At 31.2% G+C, this 13,892-nt stretch overlaps 1 protein-coding gene across 1 annotated transcript in view; it reads left to right on the top strand.

The window, feature by feature from the left end:
- ss (aryl hydrocarbon receptor spineless) overlaps positions 1 to 13,892 on the top strand; it is a 678,242-nt gene that overhangs the window by 137,877 nt on the left and 526,473 nt on the right. The gene's annotated exons all lie outside the window — the stretch shown is intronic.

Consider the following 13,892-nt stretch of genomic DNA (forward strand, 5'->3'; position numbering starts at 1 on the left):
ATCGGGTGTTTTCCAAATATTTACATTTTAGGTTTCAACTTATTCATCTAGATCAAAAAAAATATATGCATACATATTATTATTATTATTATGCTTTTACGGCCAACATGGGACCACTTAAGTCAATTTTAATTGGATCTTTTTTGAGAAAGCGTGTTATTTTACTCTTCCAAGCTGCCCAGTATTTCTTCATCCGTTCAGATCTTGCTTACAGTCCCTACCGTTGCATCGTTTTCCATTCTTTGCACCTTCTATTAATCCTTTTAACATTGTTTTAATTCCAAAGCCAGTTAGTTGACTTTCCTGTTCTTAATTGTTGCAATTAAGGTTCTATTCCCTTTATCTCTTTTAATTACTTAATTTTTCACTTCATCTGACCGTTTAATCTCGTAAGTGCATATTTTTCAAATATTTTCAGCTAATTATTTACCGCAATAGCCTTTCATCCGCAAAATTTTGGATTCAAATCCCGGTCAGGTTTGTGATTTATCATATGCCGAAAATTCATTTAGCATTATAAATTGTACTTGAGTTTTAGCCTGTTGTTTTCCGGGTACCTCAGCCTTTCATTCAGAAAGTCCCAGATTCGAATCTCAGAATTTACAAAGTTTCTTCTTATTATTATCACGCAAAATCTTAAGTTTTTATGGTGGATTAATAAATAAATTTGTGTAAAACATTACAGTTAAAATCTTATTGTATACGAATGAGTCGCATAGTTTTAACTTTCGGTTGGCAACAATACAATAGAATTATATAAAAATATTCCAGTTCTGTTTGGTAGGGTAATATTGTGTGTCCTTACATTTTAAAATCATAGGATTTTAAACAAAATCTCATGTAAGAGAAGTCATTTCTTTTCATTTTATTTTGTTTTTTTTTTTTTTTTATTTAGCTTCATTAGTTTAATATAATTTAAATTTATTTTAATATTTGAGTATAGCAGTAATTCTGGTCGGTAAGATGACAATTAGAACCCAAAAATAATACTGAAAATGTACGTTTTAATTAAATTTTTATTTGTATATTTATTTTTAAATGTTACATTAAAAAAATCTATCCAAAAGTAATTCTTCCTAAAAGAAAGAAAAATATCAAATAAACTTGACGATGCAATGTATTCAATGAGGGGTACTAACAACTATTGTATTGAACTTCTTGTTTCTACCCTAGTAAGAATGGTGAGGAACATTTAAAAGGTAGAGGGAGAAGCATGTTTAAAAGGTTTTTCTTGAGTACAGGGAGTCGTCTTAAGTATTGTAGTTTGCAGTTCCGGGGTCCAGTTTTAATGGATCTCTACAAGAAATACGCGCGCACAATTTCCTGTTACTGCTGCTAGTAGACCCCTTAAGATTAAGAATATATATATATATATATTATATTTAACATAGGTTTTAGCTCTATAAAACTTATTCTATGATCGCGGAAGTACTACAGATCTTTCGTTTTTTTTGTTGTCTTTTTTTACAAATTATATTTATTGTGTTGTATATTAATACTAATTTTAATAAAAAAAAAACGAAAATTATATTAATTAGAACTTCTAGGGTAAAAAAACATTGTAGGGTAATTTAACAGAAAAATTACAAGAATTTTTCTTGGACTCAAGACTATGTATCAAAATGTTTGTAAAGAAACAATGCTGGTACTTATATTCTACGTTCCGAATTTATTATACCATGAAAATTAAATCATAAATTTATTATTAAAATTGGCAATTGTAGATAACCTTAAATGAAATAACAAGTTGGGAAACCATAACCGTAAATTGTAACCATAAATGAAACCCAAATAAAGGAAACTTAATTAAAAAATAATATAATTATTCTCAATAAAAAAAGTAGAAAACCAAAAAAAGTGTATAAAAAATTAAGAAAAAATCTGCTCTAAGTCGTGCTATATGTGGTTGAGTGAAAATACATCTATATATATATAAAATGAATGTTTGTCTGTATGTCTTTTATGCCTTCCTAAACCGTTAATCCGATTGCGATGAAACTTTAGTGAGTTGTTGTGCGCACCCTCGCGAAGGTTTCTGAATTTGTTTGGACCCGCTAGGTGGCGCTGGCATCGAGATATTTCGAAAAATTGTATTTACGGTCCGATTTGGTTCATATTCAGAATACGTGTTACATACATGGAAAGAATTATCTCTGCAAAAAATGGACCCGCTAGATGGTGCTGGGGATGTGATATTTAGAAAAAATTTATTTATGGACCGATTTGGTTCATATTCAGAATATGAATATTAATTACGTGGAAAGAAATATTTTTGCAAAAACTATACCCGCTAGGTGGGGCCGGTGTCGAGATATTTACGAAAAAAACAAATATACAAACAGACTTTTTTATTCTATATATATATATATAAAAGGCACGTTCGTATGTGTGTCCACTAAAGACCAAAAAACTATTTACGCGAGGGCAAAAGGGGAAAATGGAAAATGGGGAAAAGGTGGAAAGAAACGGGAAAAACGGGAAAGGGTAAAAAGGAAACTGGGAGAGGGGGAGGGAGAAGGGATGAAAGGGAGAAGTTGGAAAAGGAAATGGGGAAGGAGAATAGTGAAAGGTAAAATTTCCATAATTATTTCAGTTTTTTAATTTTTTTATCAAATTTTCAATTGTGTTCATTTAAACTCTCTAATTCTCTCGCTCTCATATATATATATATATATATATATACACTCAAATCTAGCAATAGCCAAAGCCGGGTCTGCTAGTTAAATATAAATGAAAGAAAATCAATTGATAATCGAAATGGTTATTTTAGATTTAAATTATTCTATTCATGACACAGTGAATAAACGTTTCACTCAATATTTCTTTCATTATTTAAGAAATTTATTCAGCGTATTTTCTTTAGATGGGATTTTTTTTATTCTCCGGATGCACCGTTAGGCATTCTTCAGAGGATGAGATGAATGATTTATAGCGTTTGCGAAAATGCAATGCCTGACCGGGATTCGAACCCGGGACCTCTAGATATGTTATGAAAATAAAAGTTTACCAGAAAACCTCTCGTGTTATCGAGATCCAAATGTTTAAAACAAAATATTTATGCTATGATATTAAGGAAAAATTAACTTCAAATACAGAATAAAAAAGTTATTAAATATTATTGAAAAGTACAAATCCACCTTACCAGCAAATAATTTTGAGCTTCTCAAGATCTTTCAGTAAGCAGTCATGATTGATTGCTTGTTATCAGTATACTGATTGAAATGTACACTGTAATCTGGTGGAATAAAATAAAATCAACGGAAACTATTTTGTACGAATGATATTTTATTTGAATTATTATACATTATATTATATACTTAATATAATATATTTAGGGCGTATTTAAAAAATTTCACCTTTAAAAATATTTTTCCTATTAATTAGATTTTTTGTTTACTATAAATGTAATATTTTTAAAATTAGACAATGGCCGGCCTTCGTGGCGTGAGTGGCAGCGTCTCGGCCTTTCATCCTCGAATCCCGGGCAGGCATGGCATTTTAACTCACACTATAAATCATTCATCTTATCTTCTGAAGCAATACCAAACGGTAAACCCGGAGGTTAAAAAAAAAACACAGATGCACTATAATAATATATGTCTAAAATAAAAGTATTATAAAAGTATTATAAAGTATTATAAGTATTTATAAAAGTATTTGAGTTGTACGTATGGACTTGTTTTTCAAGATTGGCATCATTATTATATGATATTATAATTATTGTTAATATATTTGATTAATTTATTATTTGTAGTACATGCAGGTGTTATGTTAATTCCTTTAAACAACTTTTCAATTCCTAGACTAAATGGAGTGTATTAATTTTTTTTTTTTATCTGGTAATAATTTTATAGTATAGTTTATTTATAGGTAGAGAAACTTTATGATTTTTTAGATGTGTGGCTCTATGTAAAAGTGTATTAAAAACAGCCATCTTTTGAGACCATGGATGAAATGAATTTAAATTTATTGTAACATTTATTTATCTGAATTTATTTTATGTACTTTACTGTTATATATTTTTTGGTTAATTGCTGGTAAGGTGGATTAGCACTTTTTAATAATTTATTAACATCTCAGCGGTAACCATGTTTGAGAAATTAATAAAAAGGTTGTCGGGTTGACGTAGTTTAGTTTATTAAATATTGGGTGGATTTCTACGCGGTTATCTTATTGTTTGAAGTATTTAAATGTTCTAGGATACAATTTATTTTTTTTATATTTCTTTTTGTTGATAAGATCTTGGTTTAGTATATTATATATCTAATGAAGGTTTTCGTAGGAACGTAAATCAATGTATCATTTTGTCGAAGATTTTGTTTGATACTGAAGAAATCTGTTTGTCAATGGTGTGACAATTTGTCTTCAATAATCATTCGCCAGATAATTTTATCCTATTCTTCTGCTTCAAATTTATTTATTTTTAACCGATTTAATCGAAAATATATACTGAGTGTCCCACAAAGAAACGAAGAAACCTTCAGGACATGTTCTAATAAAAGTTCATTTAAAAATAGGTCTGAAAACGCTTTGTTTTTGAGTTACGGCTGGCGAAAGATTTCGTCAAAATTTCATTTCTTCTAATAAAAAGAAGCCCTACTGTAATTTTTGGAACCCAAATTATGAAGTAAACTTGGTAGTTTCTTATGTAATTTGAGCTGAGAAAATATGATAATTCAGGTCCCAGAACTGTATGTAACTTTAGTAGTTTTTAAGATTTCCCCTTTAATAAATGACAAATAAATGTGGACTTTTAAAAATGGGTTTTTTATAGAATCAAAACAGACGAAAAACAGATAGAAAACCATAACCGTGTTATTCTTTCTATATCTAGTAAACATTATTCTTAATACAGCAAAACAAAAAATACGTGAATGAAAAATGATAACAGAAAAACGTTTTTTTTTTTATTTGCTATATTAAGAATGGAAGATTCATATACTTTCAAAAATTAGATTTGTTTAGCGTGTATATATGTATGCATGCATATTCAATCGTTGTAGCTCAACGACTGAACCGATTTAGATGTATGATCCCGCGTTGGAATCCTTACGTTATCGGGAACCCAAAGGAACGCAACGATAGCAGGATAGGTTTATCTCCCTACTAATCACAGAACCTGGACGAATGTCCCTTGCTAGTGTGTCTGATTTATCGGGTGGGTCATTATTTAGTGACGGTTACAGATTTTTGTGTTCTATTTATGGACGGAATTGTTATTTGCGTTCCAGTTCTTTAGACCAGTCAGAATTAATTGACCGTGACTGATCGAGAAACACTAGGCGCATATGACCGTTCTCCCGGGGTGATTCCACTTCAGTCCGTCCCTTAAAGTCCTTTCGGTGCTAGCGCCTTCCGGCCTAACAGGAATAGCCTTTCGGGGCCCTAATGTTTGTAGGAAACAATGCACTTCCCTCTCCGGAAGATCACATATGCTGACTGGTACAAAATTGTAAGTTTTGGAAAAAAAATATTAGTATTTGGTGAGGTGAAGTTAAGGGACTTTCTTCCCTCTGGCTATCTTTGCTGCTGGATCTCAGCTGGGCTCGGTCGGCCTAAGTCCAGCCCGTGTTGGCAGGCCGTTTTATCATTCTTCGTTCTTTTCTTCTTAAGGCTGCTTTTCTATAAATCGGCTGTAAATAAATTACAGATCGTAAACAAGGAGTGTCACAGACTATATATATGTATGTGTGTGTTTAAATTTAAAAAGAAATTGAAAAAATTTATACTATATAAAAATACTATATATAAAATTGACACCCGCACGCTCTTTAATTATCCTATATTAAAGATCAGTGTTTGGCAGTCGTGTTTTTTGATTTTAAATATTTATCTGTTGTTGACTAGACAACTCTCATAACCTCAATAAATAGTTTTGCTAATAGTAATATAAATAGTGTAGGAACAAATGTTAACTCAGATCGTTTTAAATATCTCATTCGAGCATCTTATACCTCTAAAAGTAAGATGCTACATAACATCTCCCAATAATTCGAAACGTATTAAAACTAAAACGGCTGTTTGAATAGTAGTTAAAATACAATTTATAATTCATAAATACGTATAAGATTCGAGCCATTGTTATAAAACATTCCATTCGCTTTAGATAAATTAGTTGTAATATAAATTTAAAAATCTATTATCTAGTGTTTCATCCCCTAATTAACACGAACGTAAAATAGTATTTCAGGTAAAGAAAATGATGCTTTAAAAGAATTTAAGGGTGTTTTTATTATTGTGTAAGGGAGATCGGCGATGAACTTTGAAACGATGTTAGATATACTGGCGCGGACAACTCCAGTCGTACGCTCGTAAATCCCTTACTAGTTTTCTAGTAGTAACCCGGACAACAGAAAACTCTTGTCGTAAAACAAACCAATAAACATGAGAGGACAATAATCTTTTTATTGGAATAATATTAAATTGACCTTAATTCTAGACTAATTCAGTTATTGTTATTATTTTTGTATTAAATATTTATTAATGTTGAAAATTTTGTAATAGTTTGTATCGTTCTAAAAATATTCCGCTTTATTAACTTATTTCAAAATTTTTCACATTAAAAATTCTATAAATATTTATGGCAAAGATTTTATTAATATAAATATTTTTTATAAAAATATTAGTTGTAGTTGGTTTATTTTTTAGCATCCAAATAAAAATTTATATTTCAATTGAAAACGTTTCATTCTGTGTATCTTAACTGTCTTCATTACCTGTCAAACCAAATGGTTATTGGCGAATTAACACTTTTGAATTTACCTTTTCCGTTTTCATGAGAAATAAATATTTAATTTTGATAAATTAGTGGTCAAATAGTCTAAGAGTCTATTATCTTCAGTAGTAAAACAAAAATTTACGCAAGAATTTTACACTTATTTTAATTTTAATCAAATTTAAAAATTAGCTGGAATATTGTTAAAATATTGTAAAATTACCTAAATTGCCGTTAACGGTAATGTAATTTAACTTCTTTCTTTACTAAAAAAAAGGAAGATAAAAAAAGGATAGTTTAAAATCCATTAAATCTTAATAATCTAATACTATTTATTTTGTTATCTCTCATGTCTAGTAGCGATTTCATTAGTCAAGCGGCCGCCAGTGGTCAAATGAAGATTTATTCCTTCATATTTATTACGATGCATTATTCATATAACCATTTATTAGTCAAGCAAGCGAGCAAACAGGCAAGATACTGTTGCCTGCCTATAACGGTATAAAGGCAGATGTACTTTACTATTACATGTTTATGTTAATGTTTTCTTTCTTTCCCGTGAAAATTGCGACTGACAATAGTCATTAAGCTGAAAATAACTGACTTAACTGTATGAATGCATTATCTTTACTACTATAATATAATAATTTTAAGTCAAAATTTTATCCTAGATAATTTTTTTTTAAGCCTATATAAAAAACGTATTATATACATATAATACATATGTCAGGTCTGTTTTTCTTACAAAAAAAAAATTCTATTGGTAGAATTAACTTACGAAAATAATTTTGTGTAAAGACTATTTTTTGGGTAGGTTTCATAAGAAAGCTACCTATTCTAATGGGCATTATGATTCAATTTGCCGAAAATTTTGACATATTTTTGCGTTTCCCCCAGACCCCAAAACCACCGTCAGCTGAAAAGTTTATATATATATATATATATATTTCACTTTTTGTGGACAGGATAACTGCCGTAATTTTGCGTCAATCACTTTAAAATTGTTCCTTAAAAATAAATCGTCCCAAAATCTCGATCAAGTTCGTTAATGTACAAAATCGTACCATGGGTGCTTTTTCAAAAAAAGTAAAATATCGCTATGACTTTCTTAAGTGATGTATCGAATTCTTTTAAAATTCCAATTTTTTGTTTGTGATAAGGGTCTAAAACTTATGTAACTAAAGTTTTTTGATATCACCAATTATTGACGCAGGTGATAGAGAAGTGGGGTTTTGAAGACAAAAAAATCATGCCTCCCTTAATATGCAGTATCGAATCGGTTTAAAATTGTCGTATTGAATAAACTTGAAGTTTTTCTTAAGGTGGAAATCTATTTTATTCCCTATTTAGCACCGGTGAATATACCTCCGCCTTCCGGCGTACCGAAAGGGAGGTTTTTTTTTGATTAGGCCATCTATGGGCCACGCAAATATAATTTTTTCTGGTTTCTTTTTCTTTTCTCTCAATATTCTTTCAGCGTGTTTCTTTTTTTTTTACACGGCTGCCCAAAAAGAAGTGCAATACACTTAGGGTGTATCTATGTATGTTTGTTTTACCGTAGCAGCTCAACGGTTGAACTGATCTAGATGTATGACTCCCGCGTTCAATCCTTACGTTCAATCCTTACGTTCAATCCTCGGGGTGTCATACTCAATATAAATATATATATATATATATACACCAGTATATATATATATATATGGCAGTGAAGATTTGCCGGTTGAAGCACAAATTTCAATGAACTCTGAACTGTGAGCCTCTATCACATGTGAGCGGGGTTTGAACTGAATGATTCGAATGAATAATATTACAAACATAATAGAATTAAAAATAAAATAAAATATTAAAAAAGTTTTTAAAAAAAATTCTATTTAATAATAATGGGCTAATCGTGGTGAGTGGGTGTGAGACTAGAGTGGTGAGGTGATGCGAGCACCTCGTGCGAGGCTAGACCAATCATCAACTGCTAACAAACGGGGATAACCTCTGCAAACAACCGTCTGATTTTCTAATACTAAACGGGGTATTTAATAGTTATACTATATACTGAATTGTCACCCGCACGCTCTTTATCCTACATTAGTAATTATCCTATATTAAAGAGCAATGATTTTTTTTTGCGGGGGCAGACGTATTTTTTTATTTTTAATATTTATTTCTTGTTCTCTACCGACCATTTCGTTTTAGTGTGATTCTTTTCCTTCCTCACCGTTTAAAACGTATCTGTCTATTTTTAGTCTGAATAGCTTTCTAGCTCCCATTTCTTATTCTGGATCCCCAGGAGTTTAATGAATATTTGTTTTTTAGTCACTGTTCGTCTATTCTGTCCTGATTGTCCAGGAATCTGTCTTTTTATCGCTTTTTCAATATCCTTTACTTCTTCATAATGTTCTTGGTTGGATTTCAGTTTGTGTCCTTCAGGTGTTTTCTCGGGGCCTAGTATTGTTCTCAGTGTTCTCTCTATTTTTTTTTTAACAGTTCCAAGTCGGTAAGGTGTAACGTTTCACTTCTTTACAGTACCACTGGTCTCATCACTATGGTGTAATGTCTGAATTTGCCCTTTTTGAAAGATTTTTTATTATATAATTTTTTTGTCAAAAAACTTAATTTATCCAATTTGTTTCTTCTCTCTTTTATTGCCGTTATATCCGTAGTGTTGTGTTTTATTGTTTCACATAGATATTTAAAATTAGAAACTACTTTGAGAATGCTTATTCTGCGCTAATTTTTATTTTTTTGGGGTAATTTTTGATACCAGGCATTTTTTAATCTTCAAAAGATATACCTTCAAATCTTTTTTAAAATTGCAGATAAAATTAAAAATATATATTTACGCTGCGTAAAATTAATTCAACCTTGATTTTACAAATCAGATTAGATTTTTTTTTTCAGTTTTAAAATGTGTAAAAATTTTAGTAACTTTTAAAATCGTATAAAATCTAATAGATTTTTGTAAATCCAAATAAGATCTGTTTAGCCTCCGGTAACTACCGAGGTAGTTACCTCTGAATTATTTAGTTTATCTGAATTATTTAGATAATAATTCAGAGAATGATATGTATTAGTGTAAATAAAGTGTGGTCTTTTACATTCTCAGTTCGACCATTCCTGAGATGTGTGGTTAATTGAGACCCAACCACCAAAGAACACCGGTATCCACGACGATCTAGTATTCAAATCCGTGTAAAAATAACTGGCTTTACTAGGACTTGAACGCTGGAACTCTCGACTTCCAAATCAGCTGATTTGGGAAGACGCGTTCACCACTAGACCAAGCCGGTGGGTTCCACATTGAGTACCCACTAATTTTTAACCTTACTCCTTGACGAAATAATTATCCTTTCTTTTCTGCACAGATTGGAAGATCGAATCTTTCTCCCTTTGTTGAATTTTTTTCCTCAATCAGAAAGGTGATGTTTCTTTCATTTTTATTCTTGTTTTGCTTTATTTCATTCGGGAAAAATATTCACAAATATAAATCTAAAAAAAAAGTATATAAAGATTAAAAAAAGTTAAATTGAAAAATATCGCGTTAAGTAAAGTTACATACTAAAAGTAAGGTAGTAATAAATAATTGTATGTTTCGCTAAGAAACTATAAGCCTATTTGTTTTTATAAATATTTGTTAATAAAAATCTGTTATATTAGTAATCTCATAAAGTTATTTTTATCGAAACTTTTTAGTGATATTTTATCTGGTTGATAAGTAAACAGTTAAGTTCATAAATATTATCTCTACACATGTGAACTTTCTTGTTTAATACCGACTAAAATCTCTATATTTCCTGGTGCGATCACTGTAAAACAATCATCTAATTAACTTATAATATCCACTTGGTTTTTTAAAGATTGTCATTTAGATTTATACATCATTACTAGTTGCAAAGTAGGTAAGCATTATAAATTCTAACCTATATTAAAATCAGGTATATTATTTTAATTTTTGTCACGACGCCCTTCCAGTCCCACCAAACGCACGGCACAACCATTGTAGGCGTCAGTGTGAGCTTTGTCACAAACCGTGTAACTTCCCTCGATCCGAAAACAATTTTTTTCAAAAATTGTTGTCGTAGGTTATCTAGTTTTCATCACTCGTGATCAGTCTCTTTAGAAATCGCTCGATTTCGTTAGGTTTCAGTAGAGATTTACAGATAGAAATTTGATCGAGTAAAGTTTTCTGTTATATCATCTGGCAGCCAGACGTTGAGCTTCATTTTCTAATCAGCTTTCTCCAAATAATTTAACACTTTTTCACAGCCCTGTGCTGTATTTTCGCCTTTATCGAAATAAAATTGTAAATTTTTGTGCAGTTTTCCGGAAACTTAACTCATCTTCACGGCGCAATACCTTACGTCTGAGTCTGATAATTCCAAAAATTGTTTGTACATTTACTACTTTCAACTGCCAGCTATGAAAAGACGTTCGGCCAGATCAACTGCGACTCATATATCCTGAGATTACGGATTCTAACGCTATCTTGTGCGCAAAAGGCTCATGACTTTTGCGCACATACCTATTATCTTGATTTACTCAATCGATATTTAGATTATTGATAATAATCAATATTAAGAGATTATGATAAATTAAATCTGGAGAGTTGTTAATTTAACAAAATTTCAGTTTATAATCTTTTATAAAAAATTAAAATCTTTTATTTTAAATTAAAATTTAAATTAAAATAAAAATTACTTACCTACGTCTTAATCATTTTACCCCCGTACCTCTCGTAACTTACGGCAGAATATGTTATTTCTTTTGATTTTTTACCATTGTTTAATCCGACCCAGTTTTATGAGAAATCATTATAATTTTACTTCAGATATTGAAAATTAATCAATTTTCTTATTATATGTTAAATCACAGTTTCAATTTAGCAGAAGTCACATCCAGAAATGGGTTAATTACAAGTTGTTAGGACTGTGTTGTTGACAATTTAAATTGTATTTTAATGTAAAAATGAAGTTTATTTGAATTTCAGCATCATAAATAATATTTAAAAAAGTAACTATAGTAACAAATGAAAAATTTAATTGTTATTAAAAAACAAAATAATAATAATAATAATAATACGTGTTTATAATATATTTATGTATTTATTTGGAAAAGATAAGAAATTTCGTTTTACCAATTAGTCCCCTTAGTGCGAAGTTGTGTTATCTTGTTCTACCGAATGGGAAACAGTCTCCAATTATCAGGTGTGTGAATAGAACACTCGAAACCATTTTTTTTAATTCGTTTTTTAATGGATTGAATTTATGAGCAATGTATTTCAAAACATTTTCCTATCTTCCCTTAAAAATCTAGACATTTATCAAAAATTTAATCCTGGAATATTAATTTACAAACCAGATAAATAATTTATGAGCTCAAGACAGACCAAATTCTACGGAACACCGGGAGTATAAAAAATAATATCTACTGGATGAGGTGCAAAGTGCCGATTTAAGGCTAGAATCGAACAAAAATGCTTTAATTACGGCATGACTGTAGATTGATTTCCTATCGTTTCGTTTGACAGCACCTCTAGAAAAAAATAGTGACTACTAAACAAAAAGTCTTCTGTTTTTTTTTTTTTCACTTTGCTAAATGTGAATCTGTTGTTACAGTTCAATCTGTGTTCCGTAGAATGCTTAATCGTTATCCTACCGGGGTGCTGGACAGCCCGTTTTGGAGCCAGCGTCTGTCCACGCTTAGGTGAGTGGCCGTCGCTGATGAAACACGGGGAGTCTGGTGACCCGGAGCTGATAAGACGAGTCCCGGCAGGTTCGATCTGTGGTCGCGCTTGTTTGAGGCAGGGGCTTGAAAAAACGAGTCCCAGCCGAGGTGACCTTCGGGTTGCCTCCGTTTGAGGCAATACAAGACCGAGTCCCGGATTCAAGGGTGGGGTCACTGGGCATGACTTTGTTGGACCTGGTGACTTTGCACTGGGGGTTAGAGACAGGGCAAGGAAATTAAGATCCTACCGGCGGGCCTTCCTGTCATGCTGGACTTACAGCGGGTAGGCTCGTTAGAGTAGTAGACACTCCCCGAGCTGTTTTATGCTTTACGTGGATCCGGCCCGGGGGTGGAGGTGAAAAAAATTGTTATCATCCTAGTGACAATAACACACGTCGATGGTATAGTCAGTTTGAAACGACTGGATGTCTGTGTAAACGGAAGATTACGAGACGATCAAGGTTGTCTGAAGAAAATGTTAATCGTGTAAGGGAGTCTTTCATGCGTAATTTAAAAATACCTTTTAGTAAGGCCGAACGAAAATGAGTAATATCATTCATTATTGTGTGGTATATTTTAAGGAAATGCAATCATACCGTTTCAGCTATTCAATTTTTTGAAGTTTACCGATTATGCCATCGACTTGGTGATCTAAATGTTAGACGTGAAATTAACTGAATTATAATATATTTGGTGACGAGTCAATATTTCATCTTAGTAGAAAAGTTAACTCGTGTAATATCCGTATCTGAAGGTTAGAAAATTCCCATAAACTCTTATAATGTGAAAAGGAATCTCAAAAGAATTTAAACATTTTCTGTACTATTTCCCAACGGCAACTTTACGAACCGTGGATGGTCGGCATGAACTCGATGACGGTTTGTTTGAGGTGACCTCCAAGGTCCTTCGATCTGACTCCATGTGATTCTTTTCCTTTGGGGTTTTATAAAGGTGCGCCTTTGCTACTATTTATCTATTTTAAAGGAAATAATTGAACCAGCTTTCACTTCCATCGCGCTCCAGAGAAGACTAGTTAAAGTATGGGACGAACTCTCCTATCGCTTAGTTGTGTATATGTACTCTCATTGAACACTTATAGAGAATAACTGTAATAGTTAGACTTTCATTTTACTTGCGATTCATTACTATTAGTCAAAGCTAAGAGTTATTGAATAACTATAAAACCCGAAATTCTTTTTTATACACCGTGTGTTATATTATAGACAATAATACTATTCGTTTCAAGCAGAATAGTAATAAATTTTGTATTGTGAAGTACTTAAAAATTAAATTTAAATATGGTTTAATTTATATTCAAGGAGAATACTAAAATCAAACATCATCAACTTGAACATTTGGACAATACAATATAATCTTTACAGCTATTAAAAATCAACTGTTTTCACAGTTATCATCTTATACATATTAGAAACCATTAACAAAATTACATACTTCTTTACTG

Source organism: Lycorma delicatula, chromosome 7 (genome assembly GCF_047948215.1).
Source record: "Lycorma delicatula isolate Av1 chromosome 7, ASM4794821v1, whole genome shotgun sequence".
Taxonomy (NCBI): Eukaryota; Metazoa; Arthropoda; class Insecta; order Hemiptera; family Fulgoridae; genus Lycorma; species Lycorma delicatula.